This window comes from Dama dama, chromosome 1, assembly GCF_033118175.1.
Source record: "Dama dama isolate Ldn47 chromosome 1, ASM3311817v1, whole genome shotgun sequence".
NCBI classification, from domain to species: Eukaryota; Metazoa; Chordata; class Mammalia; order Artiodactyla; family Cervidae; genus Dama; species Dama dama.
This window is the reverse complement of record NC_083681.1, coordinates 79907454-79923459: the sequence shown is the minus strand read 5'-3', so window position 1 is coordinate 79923459 and position 16006 is coordinate 79907454. Positions and strand designations below refer to the sequence as shown.

General features: G+C 37.4%; 2 pseudogenes; both read right to left on the bottom strand.

Moving 5' to 3' along the window:
* Positions 1–1180: 1180 nt before the first annotated feature.
* On the bottom strand, positions 1181–2130 carry LOC133071658 (olfactory receptor 5D13-like; annotated as a pseudogene).
* A 10896-nt stretch (positions 2131–13026) lies between these two features.
* LOC133071608 (olfactory receptor 1165-like) lies at positions 13027–15766 on the bottom strand (annotated as a pseudogene).
* Positions 15767–16006: the final 240 nt, after the last annotated feature.

Genomic DNA, 16006 nt, shown 5'->3' with positions numbered 1-16006 from the left:
ACCCAGAGGGATGGGATAAGGAGGCAGGTGGGAGGGGGTACCAGGATGGGGAACACATGTAAAACCATGGCTGATTCATGTCAGTGTATGGCAAAAACCACTACAATATTGTAAAGTAATTAGCCTCCAACTAATAAAAATAAATGAAAAATAATAATAATAATAAAAAAGCACAGAGGCATTACTTTGTTGACAAAGGTCCATATAGTCCAAGTTATGGTTTTTCCAGTAATCATGTATAGATGTGTGTGTTGGACCGTAGAGAAGCCTGAGTGCCTAATTGTTGCTTTCAAATTGTGGTGCTGGAGAAAACTCTTGAGAGTCCCTTGAACAGCAAGAAGATCAAACCAGGTCAATCCTAGAGGAGATCAACCCTGAATTCTCATTGGAAAGACTGAGGCTGAAGCTGAAGTGCCAACACTTTGGCCACCAGATGAGAAGAGTTGACTCATTAGAAAAGACCCTGATGCTGGGAAATGTTGAGGGCAGGCAGAGAAGTGGGCAACAGAGGATCAGATAGTTAGATAGCTTCACTGACTTAATGGACTGAGTATGAGCAAACTCTGTGATATAGTGAAAGACAGATTGCTGTCATGCATGCCTAAACACTTTAGTCTAAGACAGCACTTGGTCATTGTATGATTGGAATAATTGTGTTGTTGGGTGGTTAGTCATATTTTATTGTTATTGTGTATTTGATTGATTAGTTCTTGGAGTCCATGTTGCCCTCCTGTCTTTAATTTTCCTAGACTTGTGTTTTGAAAAGGATGTCATAAACAGTTTTATTCATTCTTTGTATGAAGCTTGAACTTTCTCCTTAATCATTTTTCTTATGTTGTACATGCCAACTGGCCAAAGCAGAAAATAATAGCTTATTTCATCATATACTCATAAACTTTTAATACATTTGAATTCACTCAAAAATAATTTATAAATACTACAAAAAAAGCAGTCATTTTTTAAAAATTTTGGTTTACATATAGTTTACAGCTATTTTACTAAACACTGATGTATGCAAAAATCAATAATCATCAATAAAATGTTATCCTGCCATAGATATATTAACCTAAACTGTATTTATTAAAATATTTGAAACATCAATTACATTGCAAGAATGGAACAATCTGTAGCATAGGACATCAATTTTTTTTTCAGAAATAAAAGAATGACTTTAAAAATATTATGTGGAGTGACAAAGCGGTTTTGTGAAAAGTAATCTTGTGAATGTATTTTTTACTTCTTTGTTCCTCAAGCTGTAGATCAAGGGGTTCAGCATAGGAATTAGTACTGTGTAGAACACAGAAGTCACTTTGACTGTGAGCCAAGAAGTTTTGGGGTTAGGGATGCAGAAAAGGAAAAGGATGGTTCCATGGAAGATGCTGATGGCTGTCAGGTGGGAAGCACAGGTAGAGAAGGTTTTCCAGCGCCCACTTGCAGAAGGCATCCCCATAACAGTGATAAAAATGAACATATAGGACATCAGAATAATCACCAGGCTGCTCGCCTCATTGAATATGGCAATAATTGAGCATAACATCTGAGTGACAGAGGGATCTGAGCAGGAGATGGAAACAATTACAGAGTGGTCACAGATAAAATTATTTACGGTGCTAGACTTGCAATAGGATAATGCGAGAAGAAAGCTTGTGAGTGTCATGGAGCACGTTACACCCCAGGAGTAAGAGCCAGCCACCAAGAGAGCACAGCGCTTCGGGGACATCGCAGCGGCATAGAACAAGGGGCTGCAGACTGCCACGACGCGGTCAGAGGCCATCGCTGCTAACATTGACGTTTCTGCTACGCCAAATAGGCAAGCGAAACAAAATTGCGCAATGCAACCAGAGAAAGAGATGGTTCTGTTCTCCACAATCAAAGACTCCAACAGTTTGGGTGTAACTACAGTAGAAAAACAGAAATCGACAAAGGACAAGTGACCAAGGAAAAAGTACATGACCGTGTGGAGTTTTGAATTGACCTTGATAATTATGATCATGCCTAAATTCCCCACCACAGTGACTGTGTAGATAGACAAGAAAACAAGGAAAAGTGGGACCCGGAGTTCTGGATATTCTGAAAAGCCAGGAGAATAAATGAGGGTATGATACTCTGATTTCCTTCTGATAGCAGCATGATTCCTGTTGAACAAAGGGCCAAACATTATTCCTGAAAAATAGAAATGAATAGAAAAGAGAAACAGAAAAGGCAGAAGCTTCATGTTTCTGTGGAGTTGGTATATATTCTCCAGGTATGGTCCTCAAAGCACCATCAGCAGGGACACCTAAGACTATGTTAGGGATGCAAATTCTCAAGCCCTGTCTCCAACGTCCTGAATCAAAAACTCTGGAATAGAGCCCACAATTTGTGATTTATCCAGCCCGCCAGGTGATTTAAGATGCATGATAAATTATGAGAACCACTAAAATACAAACTATTCATCCTATCATTTAAAATTTAGCCCTTAGTTAGTATTTTTAATATACAGCTAAAATATAAATTTGGAACACAAGATAAATTGTAAATCACAAGATTTTGAGGTGCCAAAAAGAAGCAGAGTACTTTTTTATGGTTCTAACAATTACACTAAGGATCAAGGAGATCACAAAATGTGTAAAAGGTGCCATATAAATCTTAGTATAATTTTCTTTATATTCTAGTCATGTTAAAGAATTAAGCACCCATAAAGTTTGTGAATTGGCATAAATCTTAAGTTTTAACTAGTTTATGCCTTCCATCTGGTGCTTAAATTAATTATAGAATCTTATTCTTGAAATAATCATGTACCTTCCATAAGAACCTCCATTAAGGTTATACTGCCTCCTGGGATAATTTTTGGATTTTTATATTGACATTTTGCTTAACATTGATTCAGTCATTAATTGAATCTAATTAACATATTAATTATTTGTAAATGTGATTTTAGATAATCTATTTTAATATATAAGGCTTCCACAGTGACTTAATGGTAAAGAATCCACCTTCAATGTAGGAGACACAGGTTCAATTCCTGGGTGGGGAAGATTCCCTGGAGAAGAAAATGGCAACCCACCCCAGTATTGCTGTGGGCCTCCCTAATGCCTGAGTCAGTAAATAATCCACCTGCAATGCAGGAGACCTGAGTTCAATCCCTAGGTCGGGAGGATCCCCTGGAGAAGGAGATGGCAACCCACTCCAGTGTGACTTAGCAGCTAAACCTTTTTGATATATATCTAAAATTATAAATGAGTTTTAGTTGCTCTCTCATGTCTGACTCTTTCAAAAACAATGGACTGTAGCCCACCAGGTTTCTCTGTACATGTGATTCTCCAGGTAAGAATACTGGAGTGGATTTCCATTCCCTTCTCCATGGGATCTTCCCAACTCAGAGATCAAACCCAGGTCTACTGCAAACAGATTCTTTACAGTCTCAGCCACCAATATATAATTAAATATATAATATAAAATACATATGATGTTATGAGAAACAAAAGGATATAACTTATATTTATAAATTATATATAATTAATTATTATATTTGCCAACAATAATTTTATACAAAATGCATTCAAGATGTAGTCAAATTTTCTCTACCAATGAGTAAACCTCTGTTACAAGGCAAACTTGGAGAAGATGGGGAAGCAAGAGCTGCAATGCCTTAAAATGAATGGCCCCAAGATACGAACATAAAACTTCAGTAAAATTAGATGGATGGCCTGTTTCATCTTAGTTTTGTCCAGATCAAGTGTCAAGCTACGGACTCAGCTCCATGAAGGCCTACTTGATATCCACTACAAACAACCCTAGACATAAATAATATGTCATCAGAATATTTTTTTCAATAGCAAGAGGGACTGGGCAGATACACTGTAAATATCCATTATTATTCAGACTATTTTAATAAATGGCTTTCCTTCAATATTTGAAAATATTAGCAACACCCCGGTATATTAGGAAGACTGGAACCACTGTTTTAGTTTACTGATGCAATACTCACATCAATAACGAAACAGACTGAAAACTTGATTTAGTGTTCAACCTTAGCAATTTCAAATGATTTTGGAGAAAATCAGTGGATTAATGGTAGGTTTGTATTCAAATTGGAACTAGGTTTATAGAATTACAGAATTCTGTGTATTTTTGCAATTTCCCTATTGCTCATTGCTGCCAGTTTCAGTAATACAAATCTTAATTGTCAAAACCACTTCATGCCATATTAGTGCAAATTAAAATGTTTCTGATCATAGAAAGAGATCAATCTATAGTTTGTGGAGTAGTCTATATGAGCTGTAGCTCCATCTTTTCCACTTAATTTGAAAGATACAGAAAGAAACATGAACTGACCTGAAACCAGATGTTCTTGATTAATTTACTGAGAATTTCTTTTTAGGATTAATGAATCTCAGGTATATTTCTTCTCAGTATTCAAACAATCTTTAAGATATTAAAAGACTTTAGCCTTGCCAAAATGGTAGTATATTTCAATGAGCATGGCGGTAAAATGGCGTTTTATTTCTAGGGACATTAGAAGTATCAAAAAATACAAAGAAAAAGTTAAAAGTTGAATCCACAGTCTAAATTCTGCCAAACCCTGAGTCTTATATTTCCCCCCATGACCATGAATATATGAAGTACACAGAATTGTAATTGGAGTAATGCTCAGTGGACCACAAACCATTTAATTAGGTGAGACACTGTCTCTTGTGTCATTTTAGTGGATGTGTTTTCTTCTAAATCATTAAAGATAATTACACCACCACATCTATCCCATTAATTACTTTTTTTTTGATATTGAACTTTAGAAACAACAGGTATTCATCGAATAAGCATGAAATGTAGACTTTGAAATACGAAAAAAAATATATAGAAATAATTGTTATTAACTGCATGTCAAATCCAGCACTCAAGTTTATAGTAGAGAAACTTGACCAGCTCTGCCTTAAGCAAAAGATAAAGGTGGTCTTCTCCAGTGATGTAATGTGGATATCATTCACCCTGATGTGATGTCGTGAGAAAAGCGTTACCTCTGTGATAAAGCCATACTGAAAATCTACACTACCAGTTTAACGTGAGAGAATCAGTATGTAAACCCATATCCGGAAACATTCTTCAGAATACCTCACCAATATTCCTTAGAATTGTCAAAGTCAAGAAAAAACAAGAAAGGAGTGAGACACTGTTTCAGACCAGAGGATACTGAGGAGATGTGAAAACTAATCCAAAATGGGACCCCGGATTACATCTCAGAAAGAAAAGAGTGTATTAGTGGGAAAAAACAAACCAGATGGAATCTAAAAAAATTTAAATTTTAGTCATCATAATATACCATTAATTCTTTCTTAAATTTTATTTTATTGTGTAAGAGCACAATATGAGATCTACCCTCTTAAGATATTTTTAAGTGTACAATACAGTACTGTTGACTATACATATAATTTTGTACAGTACACTGTGTGTGTCTTTGCTAAATTGAAACTTCTTGACCATTGATTCGTAAATTCCCGCTTCCCTCTCCACTAGCCTCTGATAACTATTATTCCACTCCTTGATTCTGATATATCATATAGGTGGAATCCTTCAGTATTTGTCTTTCTATGACTGACATTTTCATTTAGCATAATGTCTTCAAGTTTCATCCATGTAGTCACATATTACACAATTTCCATCTTTTTAAAGGTCAGATTGTATTCCTCTGTTTACATGTGCACCACATTCTTTTATCCAACTATCTGTCCATAGACATTTCAGTTGTTTCCACACCCTGGCTATTGTGAATGGTTCTACAGTGAGTGGGAATGCTAAAATATTTTTGAAAGCTTGACCTCAAATTTTTAGGATAATACCCATAAGAAGGATTTCTGGATCATTTACAATATAATTTTCAACTTAATAGAGAACCTCTATACTATTTTCCATAGCAGCTACAACATTTTGAATTCCTACTAACAATGTACAGTGAGGTGTGATGAAAACTCTGAAATATCTTTGCAACTTATTTTTTAAATTAAAAATTATATAATCTATTTTTAAAATGCCAGCATTCACATTAGTAGTCCCATTTTATTGTATCTTCAATACTACAACCAGCTCTGCTTTATGCCAACATACTATCAATTCTGAACTGAAAAAGTGTAAATGTAATATGTAGCTGTCAGTATCACCACTTTGCATTATTTTGCTACATTTGCCAGACTTTATTTTTAGTTTCTGTGACTGTCAGTGTGTTGGATCCTGGTTGAGGGGTAGTTTTGGGGAGTAGTAAGCAATATTTTTTTTAACTTATCATTAACTAAATAGCAACTAATTTAGTGACTGCAAACTTACAATTTCCTAATGTAGGGCTGGCCATAAAAGTTCATTCCAGTTTTTCCATAACATGTTACAGAAAAACCAGAACAAACTTTCTGGCTAACCCAATATACACATTTCACAAAGAAGTAAACAAGACACAACAAACCTAATTTCCTGGGCCAGAAAATTGGTATGTGAAGTCAGGGTTCAAACACTATTTTCTTCACATAAATAGATAATAAAAATCACAGTTGCTTGAGGGCCTCCTCCACTAATAGGTTCCGTGGTGTCTCAGACAGTAAAGAACTTGCCTGCAAGGTGGAAGAACTGGGTCCAATCCCTGGGCTGGGAAGATCCCATGGAGGATGGCTTTGCAACCCACTGCAGTGTTCTTGCCTGAGAATACCATGGACAAAGGATCCTGGTGGGCTACAGTCTCTGGGGTCACAAAGAGTCAGACACAACTGAGCGACTAAGCGCAGCAGTAATAGCCATTACTGGAGTGACTGCTTGGAGTGCAGTAACTGGCCTTGCAGTGCGGAATGAAGCAGGGCAAAGGCTAAGAGCTCTGCCCAGAGAACGCCTGGTCATAGCAAACACCCCCTGCCCACAACATGAGAGAAGACTCTACACATCAACATCACCAGATGGTCAACACCAAAATCAGACTGATTATATTCTTTGCATCCAAAGATGCAGAAGCTCTACAGTTAGCAAAAACAAGACTGGGAGCTGACTGTGGCTCAGATCATGAACTCCTTATTGGCAAATTCAGACTTAAATTGAGAAAAGTAGGGAAAACCACTAGACCATTCAGGTATGGCCTAAATCAAATCCCTTACGATTATACAGTAGAAGTGAGAAATAGATTTAAGGGACTAGATCTGATAGACAGAGTGCCTGATGAACTATGGACGGAGGTTCGTACATTGTACAGCAGACAGGGATCAAGACCATCCCCGAGAAAAAAAAATATGCAAAAAGGCAAAATGGCTCTCTGAGGAGGCCTTACAAAGAGCTGTGAAAAGAAGACAAAAGCAAAGGAGAAAAGGAAAGACATACCCATTTGAAGGCAGAGTTCCAAAGAAAAGCAAGGAGAGATAAGAAAGCCTTCCTCAATGATCAGTGCAAAGAAATAGAGGAAAACAACAGAATGGGAAAGACTAGAGATCTCTTCAAGAAAATTAGAGATACCAAGGGAACATTTCATGCAAAGATGGGCTCAATAAAGGACAGAAATGGTATGGACCTAACAGAAGCAGAAGCTATTAAGAGGTGGCAAGAATACACAGAACTGTACAAAAAAGACTTTCACAACCCAGATAATCACAAAGGTGTGATCACTCAGCTAAAGCCAGACATCCTGGAATGCAAAGTCAAATGGGCCTTAGGAAGCATCATTGCAAACAAAGCTAGTGAAGTTGATGGGATTCCTGTTGAGCTATCTCAAATCTTAAAAGATGATGCTGAGAAAGGGCTGCACTCAACATGCCAGGAAATTTGGAAAACTCAGCAGTGGCCACAGGACTGGAAAAGGTCAGTTTTCATTCCACTCCTAAAGAAAGGCAATGCCAAAGAATGCTCAAACTACTGGACAATTGCACTCATCTCACAAGCTAGCAAAGTAATGTTCAAAATTCTCCAAGCCAGGCTTCAACAATACGTGAACCGTGAACTTCAAATGTTCAAGCTGGTTTTAGAAAAGACAGAGGAACCAGAGATCAAATTGCCAACATCCCCTGGATCATCAAAAAAGTAAGAGAGTTTCAGAAAAGCATCTCTTTCTGCTTTATTGACTATGCCAAAGCCTTTGACAGTGTGGATCACAAAAAACTGTGGAAAATTATGAAAGAGATGGGAATACCAGACCACCTGACCTGCCTCTTGAGAAATCTGTATGCATGTCAGGAAGCAACAGTTAGAGGTGGACATAGACCAACAGACTGGTTCCAAATAGGAAAAGGAGCATGTCAAGGCTGTATATGGTCACCCTGCTTATTTAACTTATATGCAGAGTACATCATGAGAAAAGCTGGGTTGGATGAAACACAAGCTGGAATCAAGATTGCCGGGAAAATCAGTAGCCTCAGATATGCAGATGACACCACCCTTAGGGCAGAAAGTGAAGAAGAACTAAAGAGCCTCTTGATGAAAGTAAAAGAGGAGAGTGAAAATGTTGGCTTAAAGCTCAACACTCAGAAAACTAAGATCATGGCATCCAGTAAAATCACTTCATGGCAAATAGATTGGGAAACAGTGGAAACAGTGGCAGACTTTTTTTTTTTTTTTTTTTGAGGGGGGAGGTGTCTCCAAAGTCACTATAGATGGTGACTGCAGCCATGAAATTAAAAGATCCTATCCTTGGAAGAAAAGTTATGACCAACCTAAACAGTGTATTCAAAAGCAGAGACATTGTCAACAAAGGTCGGTTTAGTCAAAGCTATGGTTTTTCCAGTAGTCATGTATGGATGTGAGAGCTGGACTGTAAAGAAAGCTGAACATCGAAGAACTGATGCTTTTGAACTGTGGTGTTGGAGAAGACTCTTGAGAGTTCCTTGGGCTACAAGGAGATTCAACCAGTCCATCCTAAAGGAAATCAATCCTGAATAATCATTGCAAGTACTGGTGTTGAAGCTGAAACTCCAATACTTTGGCCACCTTATGGGAAGAGCTGACTCATTTGAAAAGACCCTGATGCTGGGAAAGATTGAAGGCGGAGGAGAAGGGGACGACAGAGGATGAGATGGTTAGATGGCAGCACCGATCAATGGACATGAGTTTGAGTGAACTCTGGAAGTTGGTGATGGACAGGGAGGCCTGTCGTGCTGCAGTCCATGGGGTCACAAAGAGTCAGACAAGACTGAGCAATTGAACTGAACTGAATAGCATTTAACTTATAGGTTTTTTTTAATATGTGTTTCTCCCTATCACACTCTTTTTCACTTCTACATAATATTCACTGAATTGAATAAGAAGACTCTCCTACCATTTTTGTTTTAAGAGAAAAATATAATTTTGACAGCAAAAAATAAAAAGAAAAGGACAATAAAAGAAAATTACAGAACAATCTTATCAATGATCATAGAATTTTAAACTATACATAAAATATTGACACATTAAACCAATCAACTAATAAAAATGTAAATATATAATGTTTACAGTAATTTTCTCAGGAAAAAATCACATATTTTGACATTAGAAAATTTTTTAAAATATAATTTACCCTATCAAAATATTAAAGGAGTTAAAATGAGGAAAATTAGCTTGATAAATTCAACATTCACTCACTAAAAAACAAAATATAACAAGAAATCACATACAAAAAAATACATGAGATAACTTTGCTTAATACTTTAAGCATGAAATGTTAAGTATTGATACTTTCCTTGTTAGATGAGGAAGTCAAGGATACCCACTTTTACTGTTTATTCAGAATTGTACTAATGTTTTCAAACACAAGAAAAAATAAAAGGAATAGCATTGGAAACAACATATCCAGAAAATGTTTAATTAGAGATTGTATGATATGCATGTTGAAAATCCAAAATAATCTACAAATAAATTATAAAACTATCAAGATATTGTTAGAGTTGCCAAAATGCATTGAATCCTAATTAAAAAACAATAAACATTTTACAAATGACATTTAAAATAGTATGAAAAAATAATCACACATCCAGATTAATTTAAAAATATATGTAAGAACTTTATAAAAATATGATATATCTTATATTGTAAAACATGAAGTAGATCTAAATAAACATAACAATGTAGAGTGCTTATGATTTGGAAGACTTGAGGATGCAAATTTATCATTGTCTGCAAATAGATCTACAATTCTACTGTTTTTCTACACTAAATCTAAACAAGAATAATTCTAAAGTTTGTTTTAAAAGGTAAAGATAAAGAATATCTTAGACACTCTGCAAGATAAAGAGTTAACTTTTTAGGAGTTGCTCAACTTGATGCCAAAGCCTACTAGTTAAGGGTAGTTCTGGTTATAAAACCCCTAGAAGCATACAGAAAGTCTAGAAACTAACTATAGATATACTGATGTTTGCTTTATGAATATTCTGGCACCACAGAGCAGTGTTAAAATGAGTGAATTTTTCAATAAGTATTTCTGGGGTAAATATACACCAATAAGTCAAAATATAAAATTAGCTTATAATCATGCCCCATCAAAATTTACTTTCAGTTTGAAATAAATTTAAAAATCAATGTACAAAGAGAAAATAAAACCCCAAATTGAAAACAGAGGCAGTAGAATATAAAGTATAATGCTGTATGAAATTTTTGATAATTTAGCACATAAAATATGAGAATATGTTTATTATTTTGGAGGTAAGAAGTGGATCTTAAATAAGACATTAAACGCCTTCACTGTGTAAAGAAACAGTTTGATAAACATTAATTCATTAAACATAAGGAAATGTGTGCCCCTAAATACATCACCAACCAAGTGAATAGACAAGCCACAACCTAGGAGAAAATATTCATGATACATATATCAAAGGACTTTTATTTAGAATGCATAATAAAATACATATTTCATAGTAAAATATTAACAAACTAATAGAAAAATAGGTTAAAAAAACTCTGAATAGGCCAGTCACAAAGAAGTAAGACAAGTCAAATGACTAATAACTAAGTTATAGGAATTCAACCACATTAATAAAGTGGAATTGAATTCATAACCAAAATGAAGCACCTCTACTCACCCACCAACCTGAAAATATTAAAATGTCTGCTATGACAATATTAAACATTGGCAAGAATGGACAATAATTAGAACCCACATGCAATAAAGTTGGAATTTAAACTAATCCCTCTATTTTGGAAAATTATTTGATGGTATCTAGCAAAAGATCAGAAACAAGCTCCCTTTGATCCAGAACATTCAGAGATAGGGCACACCTCACACAGTGAGTGCTCACGTGCAATGCAGCACACACATGTGTAAGAATGTTCACGCAGCATTTCCATTAAAGACAAAAAAGGTGAAACATCCAGGAGTGAACTCGCCGGCTCACGTGGTAGTTCTATTTTTAGCTTTTGTGTGTGTGTTTGTGTGTGTGTGTGCAAAACCCCATACTGTTTTCCAGTATTGGCTATACCAATTTACATCCTCACCCACAATGCCCACGTTTTCCCTTCACTCTAATTCTCTCCAAGAATTGTTATTTGCAGGCTTTATAGAGGAAAGCAGGAGGGGCAATTCAGGAGTATAAAGCATACAAAATACTCTGTATAAAATAGGTAAGCTACGAGGATACCATGCAACCCCATGGACTGTAGCCCACAAGCTCCTCTGCCCATGGGATCGGGTTGCTGTGCTCTCCTCCAGGGGATCTTCCCCACCCAGGAATCAGACCCATATCTCCGGCATCACCTGCATTGCAGGCAGGTTCTTTACCCACTGAGCCACAAAGTTTTAACAGTGTATAATCTAAAAACATAATGAATCACTATGCTATGCATCTAAAATTATTATAACACTGTAAATAAATAATACTTCATTAAAGAAGAGGAAATAGCCAAATTCCACTTGTAGTAGTAGTATGAATAAACATTATCATGTTAGTATATTTATTTTGTGGAAGATTCTTCAGCAACAAAAATGGAACTACTGTTACAGTCAATCACTTAAAAATTCTTTTGAAACAAAATGCTGAGCCAAATAAGCCAGACATAGGGAACATACTCTAAGATTTTAATAATACAAATTTCAAAAGCTACAAAGTTAAGTTTTAACTCTCATAACCTGTTCTCTGTTTTGAAGAAAAAGTTTTGAACACCGCAATGGAGTTTGCTCCTAGAGGCTTCAGAGAGGCACAGTGACTAGAAAAATGCTTACAGAAATGCTGTAAGGAGCAGATAATGTCTTTAACTTCTTGGAGAAACTAACATACAGGATGATGATACAAAATTACTTGTCTACCTACTCATCACATTTCATAATTTGAGAGTGAGAAAAAGAGAAAGGAAAGGAAGAGAAGAAAAAAAAAAGAAAGAAAGAAGACATGAAACAGAAGTCATTTGCAAATTCTGAGGACGTTAGGACGTGGACAGCCTTTTGCTCTGCTGCGTGCTTAGTCGCTCAGGCTTATCCGACTCTGCGACCCCATAGACTGTAGTCCGCCAGGCTCCTCTGTCCTTGGGGATTTTCCAGGCAAGGATGCTGGGTTGGGTTGTCATGCCCTCCTCTAGGGGATCTTCCCTACCCAGGGAAAGAACCCAGGTCTCCTGTATTTCAGGCAGATTCTTTACCATCTGAGCCACATGGGAAGCCCATGGACAACATTAGATGATCATTATTTTTCTTATAACACTCTGAAAGTGAGACATAAACATAATTTTATTTTTTTTTTCTTTTAAACTGAAGGTGATATTTTAAAATCACAGTGCAGTTTAAAAATCATATTATATTCATATGATATATATATATGATATATATGTATATGTATATATAGTTTTCTCAAGAGATTGTATTCCATTGTGTCTCAGTCACTAAAGAATCAACATGCACTTCGGGAGACATGAGTCCCATCCTTGGCTTGGGAAGATCCCCTGGAGAAGGGCATGGCAACCCGCTCCAGTATTCTTGCCTGGAGATTCCCCATGGACAGAGAAGGGGTCGCAAAGAGTAGGACACTAATCAGTGAATAAGCACACATTTGAAGAAAAATGTAATAACCACCAACACACTGTATAAAGCACATTTAAGAAAGTGCTTTCCTCTATCTCTCTTCTCACTCAAAATTACATTGGGTGAGAAAACATTTTGGTGTTGACTAATTTGCTGATGGTCTCCTTCACATCATTATTTCTAAGGCTGTAGATAAGGGGATTTAGCATGGGGATCACTACTGTCTAAGGCACAGTGGCTACTTTGATGAAGAGCCGTGAGCTTCTGGAGTTGGGTACACAGTAGAGAAGAAGGATGACCCCCGTGGAAAATGGTGATGGCAGTCAGGTGGGAGGCACAGGTGGAGAAGGCTTTTCGGAGTCCACTGGCTGAAGGCATCCTGATGATTGTGACAATTATGAAAATATAGGAGGCGAGGATAATCAGGAGGCTACACACCTCATTGAGAGTAGAAATGATGAAACATGTCATCTGACTGACGTGAGAGTCAGAGCAGGAGGCAGAGACGATAGCAGAATACTCACAGCCAAAGTGATGTATGATGTTAGATCCGCAGAAGGACAGCTCCAAAATAGAACATGTGATTGTCAAGGAACACATTCCACCCCATGTGTAGGTTCCAGCAACCAGGAGGCTGCAGAGCTTAGGAGACATAGCAACTGTGTAGAGCAGGGGGTTACAAACAGCCACAAACCGGTCATAGGCCATCACTGCTAGCATGAACATTTCCGTAATCACAAGTGTGCAACCAAGGAAGAATTGCATCATGCAACCCACGTAGGAGATGGTCCTTATGTCTACAACCAAGATCTCTAAGAGTTTGGGTGTGGTTATAGAAGAGTAACAAAAATCAAGAAAGGAGAGATGGCTGAGAAAGAAGTACATGGGGATGTGAAGTTTGGGATTGATTCTGATGATCACAATCATACCCAGGTTCCCCACCACAGAGACTGTATAGATGGCGAAGAAGACCAAGAAGAGGGGCATCTGGAGCTGTGGGTATTCTGAGAAGCCGGAGAGGACGAAGGTGATTCCAGCACTCTGATTTCTCTCATCCATCACTATGGCTCCTGCCAGAGAAAATCAAAGTTCACCCTAAGCAACCTGACAGGACAGAAATAGAAGGTATTTTTTTCCCAGCCTGGACAGGGGGCTGGTCTGCAGTGGTGAAGTCTGGGACTTCCCAGGAAGGTGAATAAGACACAGTTGGAGCCCAAATGGTACACCGCATGTCTACAGATGTAGAGAGTGCAAGGCAGCTTCTGATGGAGGGGCAAGGAGAGGATGGACTGGGAAGAACTGAGTGTCAAGGTGACTCAGAAAATGTCCTTGTTTGGATTTTCTCAGCCTCCTCAGCTATGTCTTCCTTTTCTCCACGTGGATAATTCCTTTCTTTAGCTTCATTTAATTGAAATTGTTGATTACACTTGCAAATTCTTATGTTTGTTCAGGCCATTCTAACTGCTCAGGATGTCTTCTGTTTTTCTCTCTTTTTCTTAGTGCTCTCCGATCAGAGAGAGCTTCCCAGGTAATGCAGTGGTAAAGAATCCTCCTGATAGTGCAGGAGATGCAAGAGACATGAGTTCAATCCCTGGGTCAGGCAGATCCCCAGGGGAAAGAACTGGCAACCCAGTCCAGTATCCTTGCTGGTGAAATCTGATGGACAGAGGAGCCTGGCAAGTCACACAGCTGAGAGATTCAGCACCCACCTTATCAGAGAAGCCTCAGGTTTACATTCCCTTAATGATTTCGCCAACTGGCCAAATCTTGGTAAAACGTCACATATCTTATCTCCTAGAGAATATGAATGATGTCTTGTTAACAATCTAGACTCTTTAATCAAGTCAACTTGCCTTCAAATTTAACCTCAGCCACTTATTAATATGTCTCTGACAAGTTAAACTCTCTGAAACCTTACCTATAGAATATAATTCTAAGAATTTGCTTTTACTACACAATTATGTATAAAATATAACTTAAATTAGTGAATTATTTTCTAAAATGTTTAAGACTTTAATTTCACATGTAATAATTGCTCCCCGCCAAATTTAGTTTAGAATACCAGAGTGGGTAGCCATTCCCTTCTCCAGGGGATCTTCCCAACCCAGGGATTGAACCCAGGTCTCCCACATTACTGGCAGATTCTTTACCAACTGAGTCACAAGGGAAGACCAGAAATACTGGAGTGGGTAGCCTATCCCTTCTCTAGCAGATCTTCCCGACCCAGGAATTGAACCAGGGCCCCATGCATTGCAGGCGGATTCTTTACCAGCTGAGCTATCAGGGAAGTCCAACTTTAATTATTTTCTAAAACATTTAAGACTTTAATTTCACATGCAATGAATGTCCCTCACCAAATTTAGTTTCTTCTCTTGTATTTCTAATGCTGTTTTTCATGTTTACTTTGAATTTGAAGTATATGGCCTCAAGACATTCTACAGTGTAGCACCACCTATAATCTTACAAAGTCTAAAATGGTGCAAATAGTAACTAAGAAGTAGAAAAAATGCATACACGGAGGAAATCTTTTTCTTACTTAATTCTTTTCTAATGTTTCCTTCTTAGCTGCACATTTCCATTAATGTCTCAAGCCATCAAGGCATAAGCTTTGTTTTGTCCATTTTTTCCCTGTCCTTGTCTGTATCTCTATGATTTCCTTTCCATTCAAGGTTAAGGCTGTGAAAAATGTAATTAGGGCAAAATGAACATATTCTTCAAAATACACTCCTATTTTTATTGCTAGCTACCACCCATCTACTCAGCAGCTATCTTTATTTAGCCTTTCTACAGCCATTCTTCAGGACTAATTTTGTTTCAATATTAGTTTAAAATCATGCTCAAATGCTTACCCATATTCAAAATCATCTCCATACAAATTACCTGCAATCTGAACACTTCTGTCTGGATTTCTGTAATCTCTAAAAGAACTAAACTACCAATGCAGCAGACATAAGAGACATGCGTTCTATCCCTGGGTAGGGGAAATCCTCTGGAGGAGGGCATGGCACCCCACTCCAGTGTTCTTGCTTGGAGAATCCCATGGACAGAGGAGCCTGGAGGGCTATAATCCGTGGGGTTGTTTATAAAGAGGCA